Here is a 15,463-nt window from a genome sequence, read left to right on the forward strand (position 1 = left end):
CATAGGATTAAAAAACTAGCACCCTGTTCTCTAGTAAATCTCAACTTTCTTTCTTTAGTGATGACTTCAACAAGTATCCCTAAAGACAGTGAGACTGTTCTTGTTACTTACGTTTTTGGGTATATAAATCTCTTCTAGTAAATTGAGGAGCATCTGAAGAATGATGGTGTGGGGAGGGACATTTTATCATTTCTTACTGACATCATCGTAGTCTTCTCTCTCCTTTATCTTGGTCCCCAAAGTCTTTACTTCTCTCCACTGCACAAGCCTAATATTATTAATAAAACAAAAGCAGTCATGTGGTTTAATGTTAGATTAAATGTCACAAGAGCAGTGTTTGGGTCTTACCTGTACCATAAGATTAAATTGATCCTCATATCCTCTGAGCTGAATGTTGTTTCTCTCCTTATTAGGAATAATGATAAATACATCTTACTCTGACCACCTGTGAGATTGTATATTTTTCCACAACTATCTACTCCCCTTTCTCTTCAACACCCTGAAAGGACTATGTTTCCCAATTTCTTACATTTCCTTAATTTTGTGCTTGGCTAAGTAACTTGTTTCAGCCAAGGACATGTGGGAAGACAAAAACATACATGAGTTTCAAGTATCTATGGGCTTTCTTGCTCTCCTGCAATCTACCATTAGAAGGGGCTGTGACTGCTTCAAGTAGTTACTGCTTTTTGCCTTGGTCTCCAAAAGACAAACCTATGCAGCAGACCTAACCCCAGGCCTAGTCAGGTTCAGCTGAGCCAAGAAGAATCCCAGACAACCTACTGACCCAAGAGTGAGAAATAAATGTTTGTTTTAAGCTAAATAAAATTTTGGATCTGTTGTTTATATAGAATTCTTGCAGCAAAATCTAAGACATTTCTTGCAGAGCTGTAATCTTCAAATAGGTTTCAATGTGCTACAAATACGATTTATAAATGCTATGGTATAAAAATATCTTACAGCCATTATGCTGAGAAGATAAATCAAAGATTAAAAATACACTCTGTATAATTGTACTTTTATGAAGTTGTAGAATAGGCAAAACAAGTCCATGGTGATAGAAAGTAACTGTCTCAGGGGTGAGGTTGAAGGGACTTGGGCAATAATTTAGAAGTATAAGCATTAAGGAACTTTTTGGAGTAGTGGAAAATTCCTAAAATTCGTTATCGATGTTGATTACGCAGATCATAGTACAACTGTAAAAACTCAACTAACTTAAAAATTGCCCATCTTACTATATGTTAATTATAACTCAATAAATTAAAATCCATTAACTATTACTGACTTATCCCTGAACTTGACTTTTATATCCAAGTACACACTCAACACTTTCACTTGAACGTTAATAGGCAACTCACATTCAATATTCTCACAACCAAACTCCTAACTACCCACCCCTTAAGGAAACTGCTCTGGCAACCTTATGCCTTATCCAGGAAAAGAAAACAGCTTTATTTCCCTAGTTCTTCAGGCCAAAAATAAAAATCAACATTGATTCCTATCTCTCACATACTACATTCAATCATTAGCCACACTTCATTTCTTCCTCTGCAAATACCCTGGTCCAAGCCACAGTCATTTGTAACACTCCCAACTTCTACCTTTGATACTCTGCTGCACAGACAGCTATTGTGCACATAGTAGGTTCTCAACTGATGTTTGCTAAAGTGATAAATAAATGAAAATTTCTTTTGCATCATAGGTTTTACTATTCAGTTTCATCCAGAAGCATCGTGATCTCCCAGGAGTTACTCTGGCTCAAACACCAGCTCTGCAAGCACTTACTGCTTGTTCAACCTAATTAGCATTACTTACAAAGGACATGTAGAACAGCCCAATGCAAGTGTAAAGAAAGCATTAATCAATCTGAGTGCAAAGCTTAAAAGCAAGATAGCAATAGAATCTACTTCCCCACTCCTTTAATTATTCTGGCAGCCACAAACAAAACGGAATGATGAGAGAGGATAAAGGCACTGAAGAGAGCACTGCAATGATTCTATCCCAAGGAAGTCATCCTTTCTCCCATTTTCTTCCAGGTTTCTGGCATCTTCACCCTACCCAATTCCTCCATCTCCATATGCGTCTAAATAAATAATTCTAAACCTTGACAAAGCGAATTTAATCACTCTAGAGGAGAACACGCCTGCATCCTAAAATTTACAAGCCTGGCTTATACCAGTTAAATAAAAGCAAAACCTTACTCAGTGCTTTAATACAGAGAGAAGGGAGCGGCAATGAGCCAAAAACAATATGATAATGACAACCTAAGCACCTGAACACATGTTAAGACCAATTTTCCCTCTTTAACTTCTTACCTTCTGGTTCTTCCAGTCATTAATTCACTTAATAATAGGAGAAAAGTGTAATTGTCAAAAAGAATAAATTTACAATTCACACACAAATACAAAATTAAAACTTGTAAAAGATTTTAGTCAACTCATTAATTAATGAGTGAACCAACAGACATTAAAACCAGTTCAAATGAGAGTTTAATTACAGAGATTTGTATTCTCTACAGGACAAAATTCATTTCCATCAACATGATAAAGAATCATTTGCATTGCTGTAAACATCACTATTTTCTACAAGTTAACTTCTATCTCCAGAGTTGTTCAATTGATAGTTGAAGACATAGTTACACACTCCTATGGAATCCAGTAATCTCCTGTGAGTCAGTGCAAGCATGTCACTCAAAAGACAACAGAATTCTATTTTGTCCATTTTCAAGTTGTTGGCAATTTTTCCTGGCATTAAGAAAAGGAATTATATTTCTGAACTATTATAACTTTTTAAAAACAAGTTGTACTGAAATGTCTCCTAAATAGTCAAATAGTTTGGACATCTTTATTATATCAAAGAAGCAGTGTGCATGTTTTCTTCTCAACTTTTCTTTGACTCATGACTTAAAAATCTACTGTCTAGAGGACTGACTTTTGAAAAAAAAACTATTGCACTCTCTATTGCTGCAGTGAGAACATCATTTGTCTTGAGTGTGTCACTGCAAAACTGGTGAGAAAGCAACAAGAAAAAGGTTACCGAAATGCTTATTTACATTTATTGTTTTCCATTTTTCATTGTAATGTGTCTGTAGTCTGAGTGCTTCTGCTGGCAAGAGAAAGGCTCCTTACTTTTCAGCAAAAGTGAAATTATTGAACAATGTCATGTGCATTGTACAATTATAGTGTTCCTACAGTTGCACTTGGACACATAAATATAAATACCTCCATTCTCAAGAGACTGCTCTTTCAATACTTTACACACAAATTTGCCAGTAAGCATTTGGATTTTAAAGTTCTTCATGCTCTCAAATCAAGAAATAGTTAGAATTTTACATGTACTTTAAAGCTTTCTCATTCTAATGGCTTAGAGAATATCTTCATGATTTTAAATACATAAATACATACATAAATAAATGTGTATTTAGTATAAATTCTAAATTGCTTCAAAAATTTGAAATTGGTTGGCCTGTAACACCACCACCACTGCCAATAACAACCAAACAACATGAAATTTATTTTAATAAATTTGCTAGTTATATTAGTTCTAGATGATTTTTTTTATTGAATATCAAATATTGGAAAGGATTTAAAAAATCATTATTATTTGCTAAGCACACAATTGTTTTCCTGTTTCATCCTTCTAAATTCAACCACCTTCTTTCTGTTTTGTATTCTCTCAGGGAAAAATTCATATCTTCAGTTGCCCCATGGGGAATTTTCCTTTGGTTAATATGTATCTGCATGATTTTTCTTACCACAGTTGGATATAATGAAAATATATTATAGTTCATATAAACCTACCTCCAAGTCATATACACTAGCATTAAAAAAGTTCTTTTTCATGCTAACATTAGTTTTTTAATTTTTTATAAACCTAACGTCTTACTTATTTTATTTTGCCTTTAGTTTTTCAATTGTACACTTGTTATTTAGCTGTCTTATGACAAAATTGCTATTTCAATTTAATCCTGACAGATGTTTTTGTGTAATTGAATAAGTATTGCATGCATCATTTATTATTTCTTGATATGCCAAGAATCCATGATGATAATAAATATTTAAATATGCTAAGACATATTTAAAATGTCATTTATGGTTACACACACACATTCCCATGTAAGTAAAAGCAGATATCCACAGAAAGATGAGACACCTCAACTGTGAATGCCAGTGATTATGGAATCTATACTGTATTTATAATATTCTATATTAAAATCACTGTTTTTAAATATATATATGATTAAAATCTAAGATCCTATAAAAAAAATTAAAATTTTCTATTAGTAACATTAAACCTGAAAGAGTTCCCATTCTTCCCAGTACCTTATGTTGTGAGGAAAATTAAACACCAATGTGAGAGACAGCAGAGAAAGCAAAACAATCAACAAGAATAAAAATAATTGAGATATTCTGAAAGACTTGTCTTTATAAATTGTTTGCCTTTAGGAATCAAACTGTAACATTTTTGAGGGGATGGAAGACTAACCAGTTTGGAGGATGACATAATTTGTAAAAAAACTTAGACAGTCAAGATATGATCAAAAGTAATGGTTAAAAATATTTTGTGTGTGTTTGTTAGATTTGCAGAAAGCATTTCTTAGCCGACTAGCCATAGTATTAAAAATTGCCCTGTAAATGTACTGCTCATTATTTAAATGCTAATATTAGTGAGAGGGTAAAAAAAAAAAACTCACTTCTACTAATTGAGACATATAACTTACTCAGAGACTAGCAATCCCTTTAACTGCAAGCTTTGAGGCATTTTTCTTCAAACTTAAGTGACATCCAAGTGAAATATGGTGCAATAATTTTACTTGACTCTGTATCTATGTATTTGTATTTATGTTGATGCTATTTAAAAATAAATATAACAATAAACATGTATAAAATTTCAACAATAAAACAAATTATAAACTAAATACAAATGAATCTAAAAAATAAAATTCAGTAACACACATTTTTAATGTGAGAAAATTTTTTTTTTCCTGAAACCAATTCACCAACTTCTAATTTGAAGTTTAAAAATAAAAATAGTAGCATCAATTTCAGGTCTAGATTTAATCTGATTCTTCATTTTGATTTTAGTTAAAAAAAAAGCCAGAAAAAGCCTACTATCATAAGTCTACTGTGCAAAATATTCTCAATAACTTGAAAATACAATTGCCAACTCAAGATAATTTCAACTTATACTTAGCCAAAACTCTTCCTCTGAGCAGCTCTCAAAGGCTAATTTTAACAAGGTATCTATAAAAACTGTCTCACTCACATGAAGATTTAGTTTTCTGGCTTTACCAATTCTACATTAAATGGATATCTAATCTGTATGAATAGAATCAGGGGCATAACATTTATTCATTTTATGCTGACCAAAATACCTATTGCCAATGACTTTTCACAAGTTAGTATTAAAGAAATAGAACTGACATTACTTTTGCTAGCAATGTAAATATAGTATTGATGGTGATAGAATAGATTCCTTTAAATTTGATATACCCATTGAGGTTCAGAATACATTGCTTCCAAAATATGGTGTTTTGGCATATTAAACACTTTAAACTGAATAAATCTGACAAGAAGCAGGTGTAGGACCTTCATGTGAGAGATGACTTCTCCATATCCAGAGGAAAGTAACATTCTTATGCTCAAAAATGGACAGACATTGGACTACAAATGAACAGACTTTGCTAAGTTTTCCCATTTACTACCCTTAACTCATACCCCTTTGTCCTGTCATGTTTTTCCAGCTTTCCATTTTTCATCAAACCTAGCATAAAAATCATCATTCATTTCTAGTCTTTATTTCCTTATGAAGGTTCCCAAGTCACATAAAATTTCTATTAATTAAGTAAATTTATTTGTGTTTTTCCTGTTGTTATGTTTATCAGTCTAATTTTTAGGCACAGCCAGAGATCCATCCTAAGGGAATTAAGAAATTTTTTTTTTCTCCCGTACATATCTCTTTTCCTAGACATGATATGATGGTTTAATTTTTCCACTATTTTTTCTCTATTTGAAATATTGAATTAACTACAAATTTATGGAGGGTCTCTGGATTTATACATGCTGTAAAACAATGATAATCATTCACTGAATAATTCATAGAGATAATAATTCAATATTTATCCCCATAATTATAGGTATATAAATATACTTTTAATTGATAATCATTGGAATACAAATGAAAACTTTTATAAATTCTTGTAGAGAACTCATTAAGCTCTGAAAATATGCTTATGTATCCCCAGAAGACCAAAATATCCAGTTACAAAATTACTCCTATAAGAGAATCATACAGAGGGACAGATGAGTTTCATATGAGTTATCATACTGAACTGTTGCCAGTTGAGGCACAGTAAGGATGAACAGATCAACAGCACAAGACACCAGCTAGGAAATAAGATTAGTCTGAGTTCAAGGTGGAGGAAAATATGTGTCACAGAAGAATCTCTGGGAAATCAAGTGGAAATGTCAGAATCTGGGGCATGCAAAGGACTGTAGACCAAGGGAAAAAGAGACAAGGAAGTAATGGGAGAGGTAAGGGGAAACTACCATTAAACTTAGGGTAGGCTCTGGAAATTACCCAATTGCTAATTATTTGAGTGTGATTCTGAGAAAAAGCAAGGATATAAGTATTTTTTGGAGCTAATGTTTCTTTACCAAGTAGAAATTATATTTTAATTTAAAGAATCAGCAGCTCAGCTTTTACTTTCTTCCTGACAGAATCAAATCTATTTATTCTCTGCATGCCTATAACAATACTTTATAATGATGGAAATCAGCTGAATTATGTAGATTTAATTAAGTATAAGCATAATTAAATGAAAAAAAAAAAAGAATCCCTGAAATAGCTTTTAACATCTCATTTAAAAAGGAAGACAGTATTTGGGTCAATGTTTTTGACTGAAGCTATATTAAGAAACTATTGAGCTTTAAAAGTTATTTTACCATCTGTCTTCCCTTAATCAGGTTCTAAAAGGATAGGCTGTAGGCATGGGGAATAGAAAATAAGTATAAAAGGAAGTGTTTCAGCAAGAAGAAGAAAATAATACTAAATTACAAAAGATCGTAAGTAATTTTCAGGCCCTGCATCACTTATTTGAAAAACAAAAAAGGCTATAGATTAAAGCAATAAATACACTATTTCTTTTGAGAGTTGTTTCTTCTTTTTCTTTTTTTAAATTTCAGGCTTTCATCTACATTATAAATATTAAAATTAAAATTAAAATTTTCTGTACATACTTTCTCATAAATTTGGAAGGAACCATTGGGGACATAAGATTAATTGTGTTTCTGCTACCTCCGGAAATGGAACTTTTCTGTTGTGCGTGTCACACAGGAGTTCACGTTGAATTCTTCCAGGCACCAACAGCCATCTTTTCCAAACCTCTGAAGACAAATGAAGAAATTCCTAGCAGAGGATTCTGAGCGGCTGCTAGTTGTCATTCCTGATCCTCTCTTGGCCCTACTACTGAGTACCACCTATGTTGTTCTCACACAAATTATGCAGACAAATATCTGTGACTCGGTAATACTATAGCCAATATTAACATTCAAAAAGCTGGACAAACACTAGACCAAATCTGTTTATTCAAAAGTCTCTCAACTAGCTAAAGAGATGGAGTTACATATAGATTAGCACTACTTTAATAAAGTCCTCAACCAAATAGTCACAAATTTAATCTAACACTGTATAAAAAGAATTACATACCATGACCAAATGGGATTTATCCCAGGGATGCAAGGCTAGTTCATAATCCAAAAGGCAATTAATACAACCCATCGCATCAAAAAAACCAAAAATACATGATTATATCAATAAATGCAGAAGTATTTGACAAAATCCAACACCAATACATGATAAAATCTATAAGTAAACTAGGAGTGGAAGGGAACTTCCTCAATTTAATAAAGAATATCTATTAAAGAAACATTCAACTTACATCATTCTAGTAATGAGGAACTTAAAGCTTTCTGACAAAGATGTCCCCTGTCACTACTCCTTTTCAACACTGTACTTGAAACCTTAGATAATGCAATACAAACCAGACAAGGAAATAAAATAAAATGTATTGAGAAGGAAAGACTAAAACTGTCTTGGTTTTCAGATGACATGGTTGCCTAATTTGAAAATCTGGAAGAACAGAAAAGAACAAACTTAAAGAACTAATGAGCGATTATAGGAAGGTTATAGGATACAAGCTTAATACATAAAAGTAAAACACTTTTCTATATATAAGTAGTAAAAAAATAAAATTTAAATTTTAAAACACAATAACATTTACATTAGCACCCTCCCAAAATGAAATGCTTCAATATAAATCTAACAAAATGTTTAAGACCTGTATCAGAAAAAACTACAAAACTCTGATGAAAGAAATCAAAGAACTAAACAAATGGAGAGATCTTTAATTTTTATGAATAGAAAGTCTCAATATTGTCAAGATGCTAGTTTTTCCCAACTTGATTCAATGCAACCCCAAACAAAATCCTGGCAAGTGACCTGATAGATATCGACAATTTTATTCTAAAATTTATATTTAGAAATAAGAGGCCCGTGATAGCCAATTAAAGGAGAAAAACAAAGTTGTAGCACTGATATTTCCAGATACCAAGACTTATTACAAAGCTACAATAATCAAACAGCAATGGTAAAAAGTAGATGGCTAGTTAATGGAACAGAATAGAAAGAACAGAAATAGGTGATATAAATACAGCCACCTTATTTTCGACAATGGAGCAAATGCAATGCAATGAAGCAAGGACAGTCTTTTCAACTGGACATCAACATACAAAAAAAAAAAAAAGAACCTAGAGAAAGACCTTACACCCTTCACCAAAGTCAACTAAAATGAATTACAGACCTAAGTGTTATATGTGAAACTATACAATTCCTAGATGGTAACATAAGGTAAAGTCTAGATGACTTTTTTGATGATGACTTTTTAGATAAAACAACAAAGGCACAATCCATGAAGAAAATAACGGGTAAGTTGAACTTCATTAAAATTAAATTGTCTGCTCTCGAAAAACACTGTCAAGAATGAAAAGATAAGTCACAGACTGAGAGAAAATATTTGCAAAAGACATATCTAATAAATGGTGGTATCTAAAATATAAAAAAAAACTCTTAAAACTTAACAATAAAAAAAGCTAACCACCTTATTAAAAACCAGGTCATCCACCTTAACAGACACTTCATCATAATGCTAAACAAATGACAAGTAAGCTTAGGAAAAGATATTCCATATTATTTTTCATCATGGAAATGTAAAGTACAATAACAATGAAATACCACTACACACCTATGAACACTACACACCTATGCCAAAATCCAAAGTACTGACAATGCCAAATGCTGTAGAGAGTGTAGAGTAACAAAGACTCTCACTCATTTCTGGTGGAAATGCAAAATAGTACAGTCATTTTGAAGATAGTTTGGTAGTTTTTTGCAAAACTAAACATACTTTTAACATATGATTCAACAATCATGTCCTTTGGTATTCACTCAAATGAAGTGAAAACTTAGGTTCACATACAAACCTGAAGCTGTTTATAGCAGCTTTATCCATAATCACCAAAACTTGGAATCAATCAAGATGCCCTTTAATAGATGAATGGATAAATATACTGAATTATATGCAGACAATGGAATAATATTCAGTGCTCAAAAGAAATGAGCTCTCAAGCCATGAAGAGACATGGAGAAAAATTAAATGTATATTACTGAACGAAAGAAGGCATTCTGAAATATCTACATACTGTATATTTATAAGTATATGACATTCTGGAAAAGGCGAAACTATGTAGACAATAAAAAGATCAGTGGTTGTCAAGGGTTAGGGGAAGAGTGGGACGAATAGGCAAAGCAGGGAGGATTTTTAGCCCAGTGGTAACACTCTGTATAATACTATGATGGTGGATACATGTGGTGATACGTTTGTCCAAATTCATATAATGTATAATACCAAAAGTGAACCCTACTATAAACTTTGGACTTTGGGTGATAATAACTTGCCTATTCAGGTTCACCAATTTGTTATCAATTGCAACAAATGTACAACTCTGGAGGGGGATATTGATAATAAGACAGGCTAATGCATGTGTAGTGGGGGCAGTGGGTATATGGGAAATCTGTTTTGTTTGTCTGTCTACCTCTGTCTCTGCCTCTCTCTCGACTGTTTCCAGTGAAATCATACCAAGGAACACAGACAAATAAGTTAAATATAAGGAGAGTTCCTCTTGATGAAGCACGGTGTAGAAACTAAAAACTTTTCTTATTTTTGTTAAAACCCACAACCACTACCATCCAAGCAACTCTTAAAATAATCTTGTACTATCTACTTCTTCCCAGAAATGATCCAGGAACAATTAATTTAAGAAATGCTTAATCTTTAAGTAAGAGTTGTGTGGTATTATTTATGCTATCCAATCCTCCACAGTTATAATGATTACTTTTATGAGGGCTACCAGAAGTTAGTAACTCTGATTTACACACTTTGTTCCTGTCTACTGGGCTTCTCCATACCTAGCACAACACATGCATTCTCACTAAAACTACTCCTTTACCTTTTATCTTAGTTAATTCCCCCAAATCCTAAATGCTCATATTCAGCTTCTTTCTCTCTCATGCAGTCTGCTATCACATATGCCAGATATTTTCTTCAAGTATCTCTAGATTCACTCACTCTTCTTTTGCTACATTGGTTCTCTTAAGGTCCTATCTCTGTTAACCTGTCATATCTTCCTGCTTCCAGTCTTTTCTTCTTGATCTGTGCATCGCCCTCATACTGATCATTCTAAATCATATAGTGGATAATAATAGCTATTCCATGGTGTTCTTTTACCTGTAAGAAAAACTCTAAATTCTTCATCAAGGCCACAGACTTTCATTAAAGTACTCCTGTATAATTTTTCAGATTATTCTCACAATTTTATCCCATATCCTACAGTACAGTTAGAATAAGTGTACATCTAGATTATGTTATTTGTTTATTAGTCTCTATGTTTATTCATAGGTTTTCTCCTCTGTTCAAATTTTCTTCTTCACGTTTTCTACCTAATAAAAGCCTAATTTTACAAAATTCACCTCAAAGTCATCTACTCTTTAAAGCCTTTCCTTACTCTTTACAGTGAGACACTCTCTGTTCAGCTCCTCAGTGGACTCCAGTAGGAGCTTCCTTTATGCTTCCGTTAGAGACATAGCCATGTACAGTATAATTATCCTCCACCACAAGAGCTTTGAGATTAGAAACCTTGTTCCATCTGTTTCCAAATATACAAACTTGAGTGTATATAATAATTCTCCAGAAAAGAGGGGTTCATTAAATATATTGGTTGTCACAAAGTACTCAATTACTCTAGTTCATCTGGTTTAAAATGTCATTCACTGGAAGAGGCACATTATTTTATATACTACTGAAACGGAAAAAAATCATTGCAATTAAACTATGACACGTCATTGAATATGAGACATCCTAATTTCAAGGTTGTTAAAATATGAAAACAAATGTGCTGAGAGGGATAAAATATAATGCCTTATTTTGAGCCCTAAATACTGTTCAGGGAAGATGATATAACCAGAAACATGTTCAGTCAGTATTAATTTGCATACAGTTTTAAAAATTGTTAGATAAAATGATAAGGGTAAACAGAGAACATAGATGTGGCATTTAATTTCAATGCTGCAACTTTACAATTGTAAGTATTTGATACAACTACAAATAAGCATTCTAAGTCAGTAGAAGCAAGTAACATTCCCTATTAAAATACAATAATCATGAATACACAACTACAAGGTACAGTAAAAAAAACAAAAATATAAACATAAAAACAGTTATTGCAATGATGAGTGAATGAATTCTTCAGGTACACAAATTAAAAAAAATACAACATTGTAAATCAACTATACATGAATAAATTAAAAATTCAAACAAAGAAAAATATATCCATATTAAACAACTTAAAAGGAAGTAAGACTATGTTTTGCAATACTACATTAATCAAAAACTATTATCAGAGATGCCAGCATAGCACCTGAATTTTTTTTAAAAATATTGTAGAGAAAAGAGATGCCTAAAAATTAGATATATAATTAAATTTTATCATATGTGTAAACAACATATGTATATATTTACATGGAAAAATTAATAAATCTTTTTAAGTAGATATTTGTCTCATTCAGTTACATATCTAAAAGTTAACTGGAAAATCTGGGGTTTTCTTTATTTTGAAGTCATTTTTATTAAAATATTTTATACATGGTAATTTTGAATTTGCAATGCCAAGGACATTGCCCATCCCAAAATAACTTAAAAAACAGTGCCCTGCCTAAATATATGACCATATGATTCAGTCAATAATTTTTTCCTACTGTACTACAATAGCCTGAAAAATACATATTGGCATAATGGAGACAAACAGAAATAAAAGAGAAAATATTAAGAGGTCTGGTATAGTAACTTACAAAAAAAAAGTGCTTAATTTTCTTAAATAAAAGAATATTAAAATTATGGAATGCTCTATGTAACTCTGAATGTGTACCTTCAGAAAATCAAAATGAAGTAATATGTAAGGAAAGATGAGTAAGAAAGATACATTTACACGTGCAAGCACACACATACACACACATAGATATAGAGATAATATGTAGAAAGATAGATAGATAGATAGATAGATAGATAGATAGATAGATGGATAGGAAGGCAGATAGAGAAGAGGGATGGAAATAGCTGCTGTGTTAAGTGGAGATAGAAAACCATATGACGATTCAGTGAAGGTTCTAAGACCAAGTGACAGCGTAAAAGAAAAAAGCTGCTAAATCACTGAGGTCATGGCTCGGTTAAACTAAGATATGCATACATACAACAAATCTTAATATTCTAAGATAAAACTTGTGTATGAATAATTTGGAAAACTTTTTAAAAGCCATATTTTAATGAGTAGATAATCTTATTAAAGAATATGCCTGCCCAGTGAGTAGCCAAGGCAGGTAATTATATAAAGGCAATTGTATTCTAAAACAATAAATTTTTCAGAACATAATTTTGTAAGAAAATTGTGGGCGGAGTGGGTCATATATCACAAAAGGGCTTTGGAGTGAGGGCTCCTGATTGCATACTAGATGTTGTATTAACCAGGTCTATACACTTGAGGACATAATTAAACTCTGAGCTTCAGGTTTTTTATTTGTAGATTCAAGATACTAATAGATGCTTATTGGTTTGTTGGGAGAATTAAACATACAGCTTCTTTTATCAGAGTTGTCCCCCGACACACATAAAACTTCATAGTTATTATTTCTCTTTGCATTTGAAATGATGTGAATTGCTTATAAACTGATTAAAAAAAACTTTCTAAATTGTTTCCAATCAGCTTATAAGAAAGTTTATTATATTGTGAATTCATTCAATGAAACAAGCCTGAAAGGCACAAAACATACACTAATATTTAATTCCTCAAAATGAATTCTTCATTTATACTCATTTGTCTTGTACTCTGATGAGCTACATTTATTATCCTGAAAAGCTGCTAACTCTTAACATGGGTTTCATATGAGATGACCCATTCTTAACAGTTTTAAACTAAATTTAACAAGACAACAGAAATAGACAGCAGCAGTCATCTTTCACATTATATTGTAGTTCTGATAAGGAGTACAAAACAACACTATATAAATGTGCTTAAAAATACAAAGATTTAACTTTTTTTTCCCCTGTGTTCTCAATAGAAACTCTACATAGTCTCATTTAATACTTCCTAGTTGGCAGTCACCATCAATGAATTCTGGACGTGAGCCAGGCTAGTGGCATTGTAAGCTTGCTAGTTTCAAACCTAATCTCCTGTGTTTATTCATATATATATACATACACGCACATAAGTAAGCATACATTAAACACACATTTCTTAAATGTCCCCATTTCCTAGTTAATATGCTAGGCAAAGGGATGCACAGCGACGAACAGAAAGTATCAAAAATTGTTACTTATACTATTGGTGGCAGACAGTCAGAATAAAAAAAAAAAAAAGGAAGGGTTCATAAGAGCATATTCCACTCAAATCTGTGTGTATGCGCACACAAAATGGCAAATTCCAATTCAATATTCTCTCTCCTTTTCTTGCTAACAGAACTTAGTTTGAGGACAGTGTACTCAGCTTTAAACTAACCAAATCCACATTCTCACCATTATTTATAGCGAAAAATAAATACCTGACATAATAATTCTGACCAAAGAGATGTTAGATGATATTGGATAAGGTTCCCAGAAAATACTCTTATAAAAGGACAATTTTAGGTGATTAAAATCCTATTCCTTTTCCCTTGCTAGAAATACGGATATATAATAGAAGTGAAGAAGACTTCTTGGGACTTTGACGTGACAAACATGAGGATGAAGCCCATAAAATAAAGATGACAGGGTAGAAATTTAGAAGGAAACTGATGTTGTTATGAAGAGATTAGTTCAGTACTAAAATGATTGTATCTGTTTTTCCTGTTAAATGAGAAAATAATAAATTCCATATTTACTTAAGACATATGTTGGTTGGATTTTTATGTTACTTATAAATTAATGGAATTCTTGTACGTGAGTGTTGAGTTCTGTATGTGTGTGTCTGTATGCATGTGTGTGTATTTAGAAGTAGGATAGAGAGGAAAAATATAATTTTAAAAAAAGGCTATAAACAAAACTATGAAGAAACGAACAAAAAAAATGAGCCAAGACCCAGAAATAGTCTTGTATATGTGTGAAGAGTTTCAGAAACTATTAAACAGTCACTCCCATTTATCTGTTGCCCTACATCATTAATATTGCAACTCTGAGAGCATTTTCTTATTCAGAATCTCTTCATGTCGTTAAGTATGAAGTTGAAGCAACACGTGTATTCCTTATGAGGAATTTAATCTCATTTCTGCCTTTAAATACTTTATAATAAGTTGTTCTCTTTGCCAAAGGAGGGATTAAAACACACAAATGTTCTCAGAAGAAACAATTTTAATATTCAGCTAAGCAACACCACTTTCCTGGAAAATATGTCCTCCTTTTTTTTTCATTGCTACTATGGAATACCATATTGTGATGTATCCATTATTTTTCTTAAATAGAGACAGAATAAGATGACCTCATGTATAACTTAGAGTAGTGTTTTTTTTGTTTTTTTTTTTTGTAATTGCACTGTATTAGCTCATCAGATTAAATCTCTAGTGAGTCCCAGAAGAAAACACTGAACTAATGGTTCAGGCCACTTAGACTTGAGTCCAAGGTTAACATATCTTGAATTTGAGGTGTACTTCTCAAGGTTTTCCTTCACCCAAGAGGATTAGTCATTAGCTCATTTCACTGTTAATTTGTAGGGATCTCCATCCCTCATTTTAAGTTTCCCTTAAGGGTTTACTAATGGATTGGCAGCTCCTCACTAGGCAAGTCTCTTGTATCTCTGTTGCCCAAATTATAGCCAGAGCATGAAGCTAA

The sequence above is a fragment of the Camelus bactrianus genome, chromosome 1 (assembly GCF_048773025.1).
Source record: "Camelus bactrianus isolate YW-2024 breed Bactrian camel chromosome 1, ASM4877302v1, whole genome shotgun sequence".
Classification (NCBI taxonomy): Eukaryota; Metazoa; Chordata; class Mammalia; order Artiodactyla; family Camelidae; genus Camelus; species Camelus bactrianus.